Source organism: Olea europaea, chromosome 15, assembly GCF_002742605.1.
Source record: "Olea europaea var. sylvestris chromosome 15, O_europaea_v1, whole genome shotgun sequence".
NCBI lineage: Eukaryota > Viridiplantae > Streptophyta > Magnoliopsida > Lamiales > Oleaceae > Olea > Olea europaea.
Window position 1 is genome coordinate 1190616 of NC_036251.1, and position 10196 is coordinate 1200811.

The window sequence follows — 10196 nt, forward strand, 5'->3', positions numbered from 1 at the left end:
ACAAAAAAAAAAAAAAAAAAAAAAAAAAGGAAAAAAAAAAAAAAAAAAAAAAAAAAAAAATATATATATATATATATATATATTAAGAGCACCATGATCTACTACCAAATTCGAGAGATTGCTCTTCTTCACCCAAACATGTCTAGAACGAGGATTATTTCCAGGCAGCTGTGTCACTAATTGTGTCAAACAATTCACTTGATCAGCCAGGAATCCATTTTGACCAACATACACCTAATTTTTGTCATTTTTCATGTTCAAGTCTTTATTCTTATTCAGGTATTGATGACATCTACGGCGGATGTGACCTAACTTACCATAGTGATAGCATGTAGGGTTAAACCTAGGACCTGTGTTATGTGAACGCTGACGTCTATTCCTAGGGCGACGGGTTCTACACTGTTTGGTAGACCTCTGCCCTACAAATCCCTTATTCTTAGGTTCGGGGTTAGGTACATACTTGGACTGATCAATAGCAGGGACAAATGTGGTCTTGGAGTACTAGCAACATCATGACTTTTATCCTTATATCCTAGACCTCCCCATTTCTAGCCCGCTTGCCTATTCCTAGAAGATTATCTACCTTTGACGAACCACTAGTGAAGGCAAGAAGTTGAGACTTAGAATTCTCTAAATCGCTCACAAGGTTCACTACCCGAATCTGCAAGGTCTCATTCATGGTGGTCAACTCACTAACTTTCCTAGAGGACCTCACAAGCTCATCTGTGAGATTCTTAACTTGAGACTCTTAAGGATTCATTAATAGATTTAATCTCACTCAAGACAATGGAAGATTCCTTAATGTACACCTCTAACTTAGCTTTCTCTAATTGAAGATTCTGAACGGTCGTACTAAGGGCTTTGTTTTTATTGAGAATTTTCAGACTCTCCTAATACCTTTTTTCATAGGCCTGTTCGATATCTTCATCACTCATAGATTCGTCTCCAGAATCCTCACCACTATCTAAGTCCTCATCCCTTTCACTCCTCTGTTTAGATCGACTCTTAACCCTAACAACAAAGACTGCATATTTTCCACTCTCCTCACGTGTGGATTCCTCACTCTGATTGTCCGAGCTAGGCTCGTCATCAGTGAGAGTAGTATTCATTGCCTTCTCTTCAACTCTCCTAGCACTAGGGCACTCACTCATCATGTGACCGAAACCTTGATAGTTATGGCATCTTGCAGATTTAGATTTTTTCCTAGATTTACTCGGGCCACCTTTTTGTCTCTCTTGAGGCTTCTTCTTATTCCTAAAAATTTTCCTGAATTTCTTAGCTAGGTAGGCCATCTCCTCATCATTGGGTAAATCTGAATTGGAAGATTTCATCCGGTTATTCCTAGTGGATTTCAAGGCTATAGATTTTTCCTTAGTAGGATTGTCTAAGGTCAACTCATAAGTCTAGAGGAATTTGACTAATTCCTCTAGCTTGATAGTGTCTATGTCATTACTTTCCTCAATAACTATGACTTTCAGCCTGAAACACTCGGGTAAGGATTTAAGAATTTTTCTAACAATCTTGGGCTCGAGAATTTTCTCACCTAGGTTGAAGGAAGAATTCACGATATCATTTAAGCTCGCATAAAAGACATCAAATGTCTCATCATCCCTCATCCTGACTTTTTCGAACCTACTGGTCAGCATTTGTAACTTAGAATTTTTAATGGCCTAGTTCCCTCATGTGTGGTTTGTAAAATGTCCCAAACATCCTTAGCTACCTCACACATAGATATTCTCTGAAATTCCTCAGAGGACACATCCATAAACAATGCATGTATGACCTTGCTATTAAAGTTACAGCTATCCAATTGTATTGTAGACCATTTTTCTACGAGGGTGGGAGTGGCTACACCATCTACTGTGGTACTAGGGGCAGACCAACCATTCACTACGCTCTGCCAGACACGCACATCCATGGATTTCAAAAATACCCTCATTCTAACCTTCCAATACGCATAGTTACAACAATCAAAGTGAGATGATACATTCAACAAGGTACTCATCTAGACTATTTAATGTCAGGTCACGATTTTAGACTCTGATACCACTTGAAAAGTCACCTAGAACGCTTAAATATGCTAGAAAGTTCGGCTAACGTGATACAGTGTCAAGTTTAAATTTTATACATTACCAAGTTCACGTTCTAGATTTCATTTTAAACAATTTGACCTAACGTGCGGAATTAATCTAACTAAAGTAACAAGTCGCTTTAATTAGTTGTCTAGGTGATTAATCATACAAGTCAATTAATCTATGTTGGAATGCCGCAGTTTGTATATTGTGGAAAGCAGTAAATAACAAACAATATGATGATAGAGAAACCTCAACGTGGGTAAAACTCGGGACCAAGCCAGTTACCTCCACTATACCAATTCAACAAGTACAAGTTAACCCAAACTCCGTACCCAATCAGATCCGATGTTCCAATCTCACGATCTACTACTGTAGATACTTCTAGCCTCCTGCTAGATTTCCCGATCTATCTCCTGCAGCCCAATCTACTGTCCATTACAACCTCCTAGTCCTTAGCTAATTGTATCACCAAGTAGAACACCAAGAACTGCGCCTCAATCCACCTCTCGTAATTCTCCAATGAGAGAGTCTCTTCCTTAATAGATTAAGGAAACAAAGTGTTTTGGATTATGTAGATTCGATGTTTTTCCCCAAAAACAATGGTTGCCAAATCACAAGATTGATGTAGATGGAATCTTCAATTAATTGCACATTGGATCTCTTCAAAGATGTTGTGAATATCTTTTGCAATGAAAGAATAATGTAGCAACCTCTCAAATTTAGTCCTAGGGCTTGGGCATTTATATCTGAAGGTATCTAGGTGGTATGGGCCGAGTAAAATACTTCAAAAATGTGAAATAAGGTTTTTACCACATAGAAATGTCGCTCGAGCGAGAGCCAATGAGAATTGAGTGAGAGGTATTCCCTTTTTTCATTCGAGCGAAATGTCAGCGAGAAGCGAGAGACAGTGAGTAGTCATTAATATTTTCATTATACCTTTCTCTTCAAAAGTCTAATTGATGTGATTCAAGTTGTGTTGGAAAGCTAACTCAAAGGGCTACAATTCTTCTAGAGATAGTCTTGTTCAAATTCCAACGTTATCTATGTGAAAATACATTGCAAGTTACGACTGAAAATCCATAATATAATTTGTGCGACTCTTTGATATCCTTTAGACTACCAATTGCATTTTGATGATCTTGTGTGATCTTCTTGGACATTTTGGACTCCTTCAATGACTTGAACAGTAATTTAGCTCATCTATACAAATTGCACCCTAAGTCCTTGACTTTTACACCAATGTTCAATTAAGTCCCCGACTTTTACAATTATACAATTTAGCCCGTTTTGTTCACAGAATCGCCAATTACACTTTTAGACCCAACACTAATAATCATAGCCAAAGTTATAACCAAATAACCAAAAACGTGTCAAAATTGCCTCAATTAAAAAAAATATTGAAATCACTTTCCATCTTTGCACCGATCCATCATCTCATGGTATCTCAATGCCATCAATGTGCTATTTGACATATCATCTTTACTTGATTCGGAACCTCCTACATCAATTTCAATCCAAATGCTATTTGTTTCTTTTGGGATATTTATTACTATTCTGATGTTTACTTCTTTGTTTGATCGCAAATAAGATTAAGGCTAAGCATCGTTGTACAATGGAATTATACTTAAATTTTCAACATTTCAAAATTTGTCTGGACTAAAATATTTTCCAATTTACATGATACAGTCCCCTGTTTCTTTGTTGTACTTCAAAATTTATACTTTTTCTTTTTGGTAAAATGTCCATTGAAATGCTTTACTTATACAGATTTATTATCTAGGTCAGAGTGCTTGAAGCCATAAAAGAAAGCATAGATCTAATGAAAAGCATCTTTGTGTTAGAGGGCATAGCATATCAATACCAAATTCAGTGTAGCCTATACATATTCTGAAGACTTATATAAACCCTCATGTGACAAGATACTTATTAGTTAACATTAAACACATACAAACAACAGAGGCACGACCTATTTTGTAATGTCTTGAAAATGATTATCATCATATATCCAATATATATGTGTCCCCCGAGTAATTAAGAATTAATGAGTTAAATTGTTACATGAAAATAATGGAGTTCAAATCACAAAGCAAACCAACAAAAACCATTTGGTTGCTTCGCGATTTGCCATTGTTGTGAGAAATGAACTTGTTTTCTTTCCTATGGTTCAATCCCCATGGTCCAGTTTGAGGGTATTAACAATGTGGATAACTAAAGTGCTCTTTATATTTAATCAAATTCTTTCCTTTCCCAAATGAGAAAATTATATTCAATGTTTGGGTGACAAAAAAAGATTTGCTTTTGATTTGACTCTGGGTGCGTTATTTATTTGGTAATCTATGTTTCTGTTAAATGTTGTATCATCAAATGTTTTTCATGATACCATATCCCTTTGTTTCTATTGTTGTTCACAATCTTTTCTTCACTTGGTATTGTTTACATTGATATGCACTACATACCCAGATGTATTAGATGATCAAGGAAATGGTGACTAAAAAATCACTATCATATTTGGTTCTTCATTTTAGTGCATGCCATTTTATGTAACTTCTTTTGTAAATTTGTAGATACATCTGTCTGCTTATTTTTATTTTTTTTGGTTGCTTCACCATTGGGCCTTTGTTTAAACAAACACTCTTGTTTTCTCTCCTATTGTCGATCCATGTGGTCCAATTTAAGAATGCGGTTATATAAAGTACACTTGATATTTAGTCACATTTCTACCTTTCCCATATGAGAAAACTACATTCAATGTTTTGGCGATAAAAATGGATTTCTTCTGATTTAATGTATGGATTCTTCAGGTGTATTATGTCATAGGGAATATGTTTTCATTATATCTCTCATATCATTATTATACATTATTTACATGATACAATATCTTCTAGTTTCTACTGTGCTTCACAATCTATGATTTATCGCTATCATATACATCAATGGGCATTACTTAAACAGAACTATTTGACGTTCAAGGAAAGGATGATTTGTGAATTTCTAGATGAGATCATTCCAATGATGCAGCTTGGTGGATATGAGTCCAACAAGTCTGTGAGATTCCAATAATTGCAAAAAAAGTTAGAGAAGAGACAAAAAGAGTAGCACTTGCATGAGTCGTGCGAACATCGTGCATGTGTTGTGCATTCGTTGTTCCACAGGAAAAAGGTTATTGAGAAAGTACAAGTATTAAAAATTCAATGTTCCACAAATTTCGAATGAAACACAATTTTATGATTGTTACACGACTATTTAAAAGGATTTGATCGGTTTCCTTCCATGGAAACAATAATGAACTTGCATTTATAGAAATGTGTTTCTTTCAAAAATTTCTGATAAGGCACATTTTTGGGAGTTTTACATGACTATTTAAACACAATTTGGTAGGTTTCCATCATTGATAGTGAAAATTATAATGACCATGCAATTATTGTCCACCAAATGCATAAGAACCATGATCTTATAAGTTGACTTTTGTTTAGCCCAGTATTCAAAAAATGTCAAGTAAAACACATTTTGATGAGTGTACATTATTATTTAAAAGGAACTTGGTTTGTTTCCAATGAACACACATTCGTTGTACGCACAGTGCATGGGACTGACATAACTTTTGTTGAGATAATCATTCAAAATATCTAATGAGATTCATTTTTACGAGTGTTACATGTCTAATTAATAAATGATTGGTCAGTTTTCATTAATGATAGTACAATGACATGAGCATTTATTAATTTCCCACTCAACGGTAGGACCCAAATTTTATAAATTGATTTTTGTTGATATGGTGGTCAAAATTTTTGAATCTAGACATTTTTAGAATTTTATAAATTTGATTTTCTCTCCTTTTACTTTTCTATGTCATTATTCATCATTTAGGTATGAGATACATTGCAATTGATTTTGGAGGAATGTTTGAAATTATAGGTTCTAATGTTTATGTTTGATTTCCTGTCCTTTTTCCTTCAGACCTTTTCACCCAAATCTGCGCTCCAATTGCAAATATGTATTATAAATTTAAAAGTGCAAAGGATTATGATTCGGTTATGATTGATGGGCACTTTATTTCCATTGGACACTTGAAAGAAAAAATATTTGAATCAAAGCATTTGGGCAAGGGTACTGATTTTAACCTCCTTATCACTATCCCCCAGACTAATGAAGGTTTGTTTGTTTCTATAAGAATTTTTTTTAGACTTTTAATTGTTAAAACAAATTCTGTGCATGTTAACTGTTACGGTTCCATTGAGTGTCATTACCGCCTCAATTTCATTGTATTTTAAATTATAATAGTAAAACTTTGAACCATTTAGGCTATGATCATTGAATTTTCTTCTATGTAGTTTTGAATGCAAATGGTTTCTCTAGCACCTCTTGTATGCTATTATTGAAAGCCAACTGATTCATGATTATATATTGTGAATAAAGCTTGCCATTTAACTTACGGTTCTTAAATTTGTGTCCTCTAGTGTGGCTAGGCACAAGGTAAATAGTGTAGGCTTTATTGATATTTATGGAGTTCTCCTATATGAATTTTTATTCTTAGACTGTATTACATATTTAAAAAGAATTGAAGATAGTCAAGAATTGAGTGCACAATCAGATGGAAGATCAATGGTTTGGTGAATGATGTATTTGAAAATATTCATAATAGTGCTATTATACAAAGTGTTTAAAGTATGAAAACCCGTAAACCACAATTGTAGTAGTGCATTAACTATTTTCACTAATGTTGTGTAAATTTTTAAAAATTTGCATTTAAATTTTTTATCCCACACAGAAATTGAATGTCTACGCCATTGCGTGCATGTGTTGTGCGTTCCTATTTCAAGATGAAAAAGTTATTGAGAGAGTATATGCATTAAAAAAAAATCAATGTTTTGCAAAAAAAAAAAAAAAAAAAAAAAAAATTCAAAAAAAAAAAAAAAAAAAAAAAACCAATAATTAAACATAAACAATAAACCTGCCCCAATTTAACGTCATACTTGAAAATTGAAATTGAAATGATAATGATATCACAAATTCACAATCGTACTAGTTGGCATTTGCGATAGTGGGGACTTCAGGTTCACTGTTCACACTCGTCGCTCACGCACGACGGCACACTGGCGCTAAGAAGGATTGGATTTGGGGGAAGGGAAAACTGATACTGATTCTAAAATCGACTGCAGAGCCGAGAGCGTTGTGCGAATGGACTGGAGTCTGGAGAGTGGAGTGGACTGTAGAAGTGGACTGTAATAATCTGGTTTTTTTTTTTTCGTAATCAAACTATGTTATTTTAATCTTGATTTATACTGAAAGTTCAAATTATATTTGATTGATTTGTACATCTTCTAATAAAGTGCTTAGATGGCTTACGTTCAAATGCTATTTGTTGCTACTTCGTAAATAGTACTCTTTTTGGGATATGTATTGCTTTTCTGATATTTATTTCTTTGTTTTTATTGCAAAAAAAGATTAAGTAAAGATGAAGAGGAGAAATTCTACGCATAAGTGTGGTTGTGCAATGGAATTATACTTAATTTTAGACAATCAACGGAAGGGTGACTAAAAAATCACTGTTATATTAGGTTCTTTGCTTTAGTTTATGCCATTCAATTAACTTCTTTTCCAAATTTGAAGATACATTTGTTTGTTTACTCCTTTCGTTGTTTCACCGTTGGCCTTTAGCTAAAGAAACATACTTGGTTTCTCTCCTATTGCCGATCCCTGTGGTCCAATTTAACAATGTGGTTATATAAAGTCCTCTTGATATTTAGTCACATTTCTTCCTTTAGCATATGAGAAAATTACGTTCAATGTTTTGGCAATAAAAATGGATTTGCTTTTGATTTGATGTCTGGATTCCATGGGTGTATTATTTCATCAGTAATGTGTTTCAATTAAATCTGTCATATCATCATTATACATGCTTTACATGATTCAATATCCTCTAGTTTCTATTGTGCTTCACAACCTATGCTTTGCTTGCTATCGTGTACATCGATAGGCACTACTTCCACTGAACTATTTGATATTCTAGGAAAGGATGATTTGTGAATTTCCGAACTAGGTCATTCCAGTGATGCAGCTTGGTGGATATGAGTCCCACAGTTCTGTGGGATTCCAATAATTGCAAAAAAAAAAAAAAAAAATGTGATAGAAGAGACAAAAAGTGTAGCACTAGGTCGTGCGAACTTCTTGAACATGTTGTGCATTCGTTGTTCCACAGGAAAAAAATGTTATTGAGTATAAATATTAAAAATTCAATGTGCTACAAATTTCATATGAGACGTAATTTTATAATAGTTACCCGACTATTTAAAAGGATCTGATCGATTTCTGTCCATGGAAACTATAATGAATTTATGGAAATGTGTCTGATTCAAAAATTTCTGATGAGACAATTTTATGTGTGTTACGTTACTATTTAAACACAATTTTATCAGTTTCCGTCATTGACAGCAAAAATTATAATGAACATTCATTTATTGTCCACCCATTGCATAAGACTCATGATCTTATAAATTGACTTTTGTTCACCCACTATTCAAAAATGCAAACACAGTTTCATGAGTGTACATTATTATTTAAAAAGAGCTTGGTTTGTTTTCATAACTGCACTGGTAATTATAATAACGCACAATGCATGGGACTGACTTAACTTTTGTAGAGATAGTCGTTCAAAAATTCTAACGAGATTCATTTTTATGAGCGTTACATGTCTAATTATTAAACGATTGGTCAGTTTTCGTTAATAATAGTGCAATGATATGAGCAGGCATTTATTGTCCCCTAAACGTTTTGTCCCAAATTTTATAAATTGATTTTTGTTTATATGGTGGTCAAAATTTTTGAATTTGCACATTTTTATTATTTTATAAATTTGATTTTATTTCCTTTTACATTTCTCTGTTATTATTCATGTTTGATGTATGAGATTTTCACGTTGTAATTGATTTTGGAGTAATGTTTGAAATTACGGGATTTAATGTTTATGTTTGATTTTCTCTCCTTTTTCCTTTAAACCATTTCACTCAAATTCGTGCTCCAATTGAAAATATGTACTACAAATTTACGAGTGCAAAGGATTACGCTTCGGTTATGATTGATGGGCACTTTATTTCCGTTGCACACTTGAAAGAAAAAATACTTGAATCAAAGCACTTGGGTAAGGGTAATGATTTTAACCTCATTGTCACTAACGCCCACAATAATGAAGGTTGGTTTGATTATTATAATTTTTTTTAAGACTTTTAAATCTGCAAAACAAATTCTGGGCTTGTTAATGGTTACGGTTCCTCTGAGTGTCATTACCGTCCTCTATTTTATTGTATTTCAAATGAGAATAGAAAAAGTATTAACTACGTTAAGATCATTGAACTTTCTTCTATGTAATTTTGAATGCCAATAGTTTTTCTGACAACTCTTGTATGCTATTATTGAAAGCCAACTAATAAAGCTAGTCATTTAACTTACGTTCTTCGATTTGTGTCCTCTATATATTGTGGTTGGGCACACTGTAAAGATCATAGGCTTTATTGACGTTTATGGTTTTCTCATTAGTTCTCCTTTGTGATTTTTTATTCTTAGAGTATATTGCATAGTCAACGAGAAATGAAGATTGTCAATAATCAAGTACATAATCGGAAGGGAGATCAATGGTTTGGAGGCATATATTGAGAACGATGCATTTGATAATATTTGTAATGGTGTAATTATATGATGCTTTTAAAGTTTGAAAACACGTAGGCCACAATTATGGTAGTGTATTGACTTATTTTCATTAATGTTATGTATTTTTAAAAAATTGCATTAAATTTTTTATCCCACAATAGAAATGTCTAGCCAGCCATAGCGTTCATGTGCTGCGCATTCTTAGTTCAAGATGAAAAGTTATTGAGAGAGTATTTGCTTTAAAATTCAATGTTCTGGAAAAATTTCGAATGAGACACAATTTTGGAGTGTTGCATACATGACTACTACTCGAAAAGTGTTTTGTCTTTTGTATCTTCGAATGTACAACTATAATGAGCATGCAATTATTGTTTACTCAATGCATGGGATCCACGTTCTTATAAATTAACTATTGTTTAGTTGGGTAATCAAAGATATCAAACTAACATGTTTTGATGATCCATATTTTTATTTAAA

At 33.4% G+C, this 10196-nt stretch overlaps 1 pseudogene; it reads left to right on the forward strand.

The window, feature by feature from the left end:
• The window catches only part of LOC111409773, a 28490-nt pseudogene extending 18638 nt beyond the window's left edge, over window positions 1-9852 (forward strand).
• The last annotated feature ends 344 nt before the right edge of the window (window positions 9853-10196 follow it).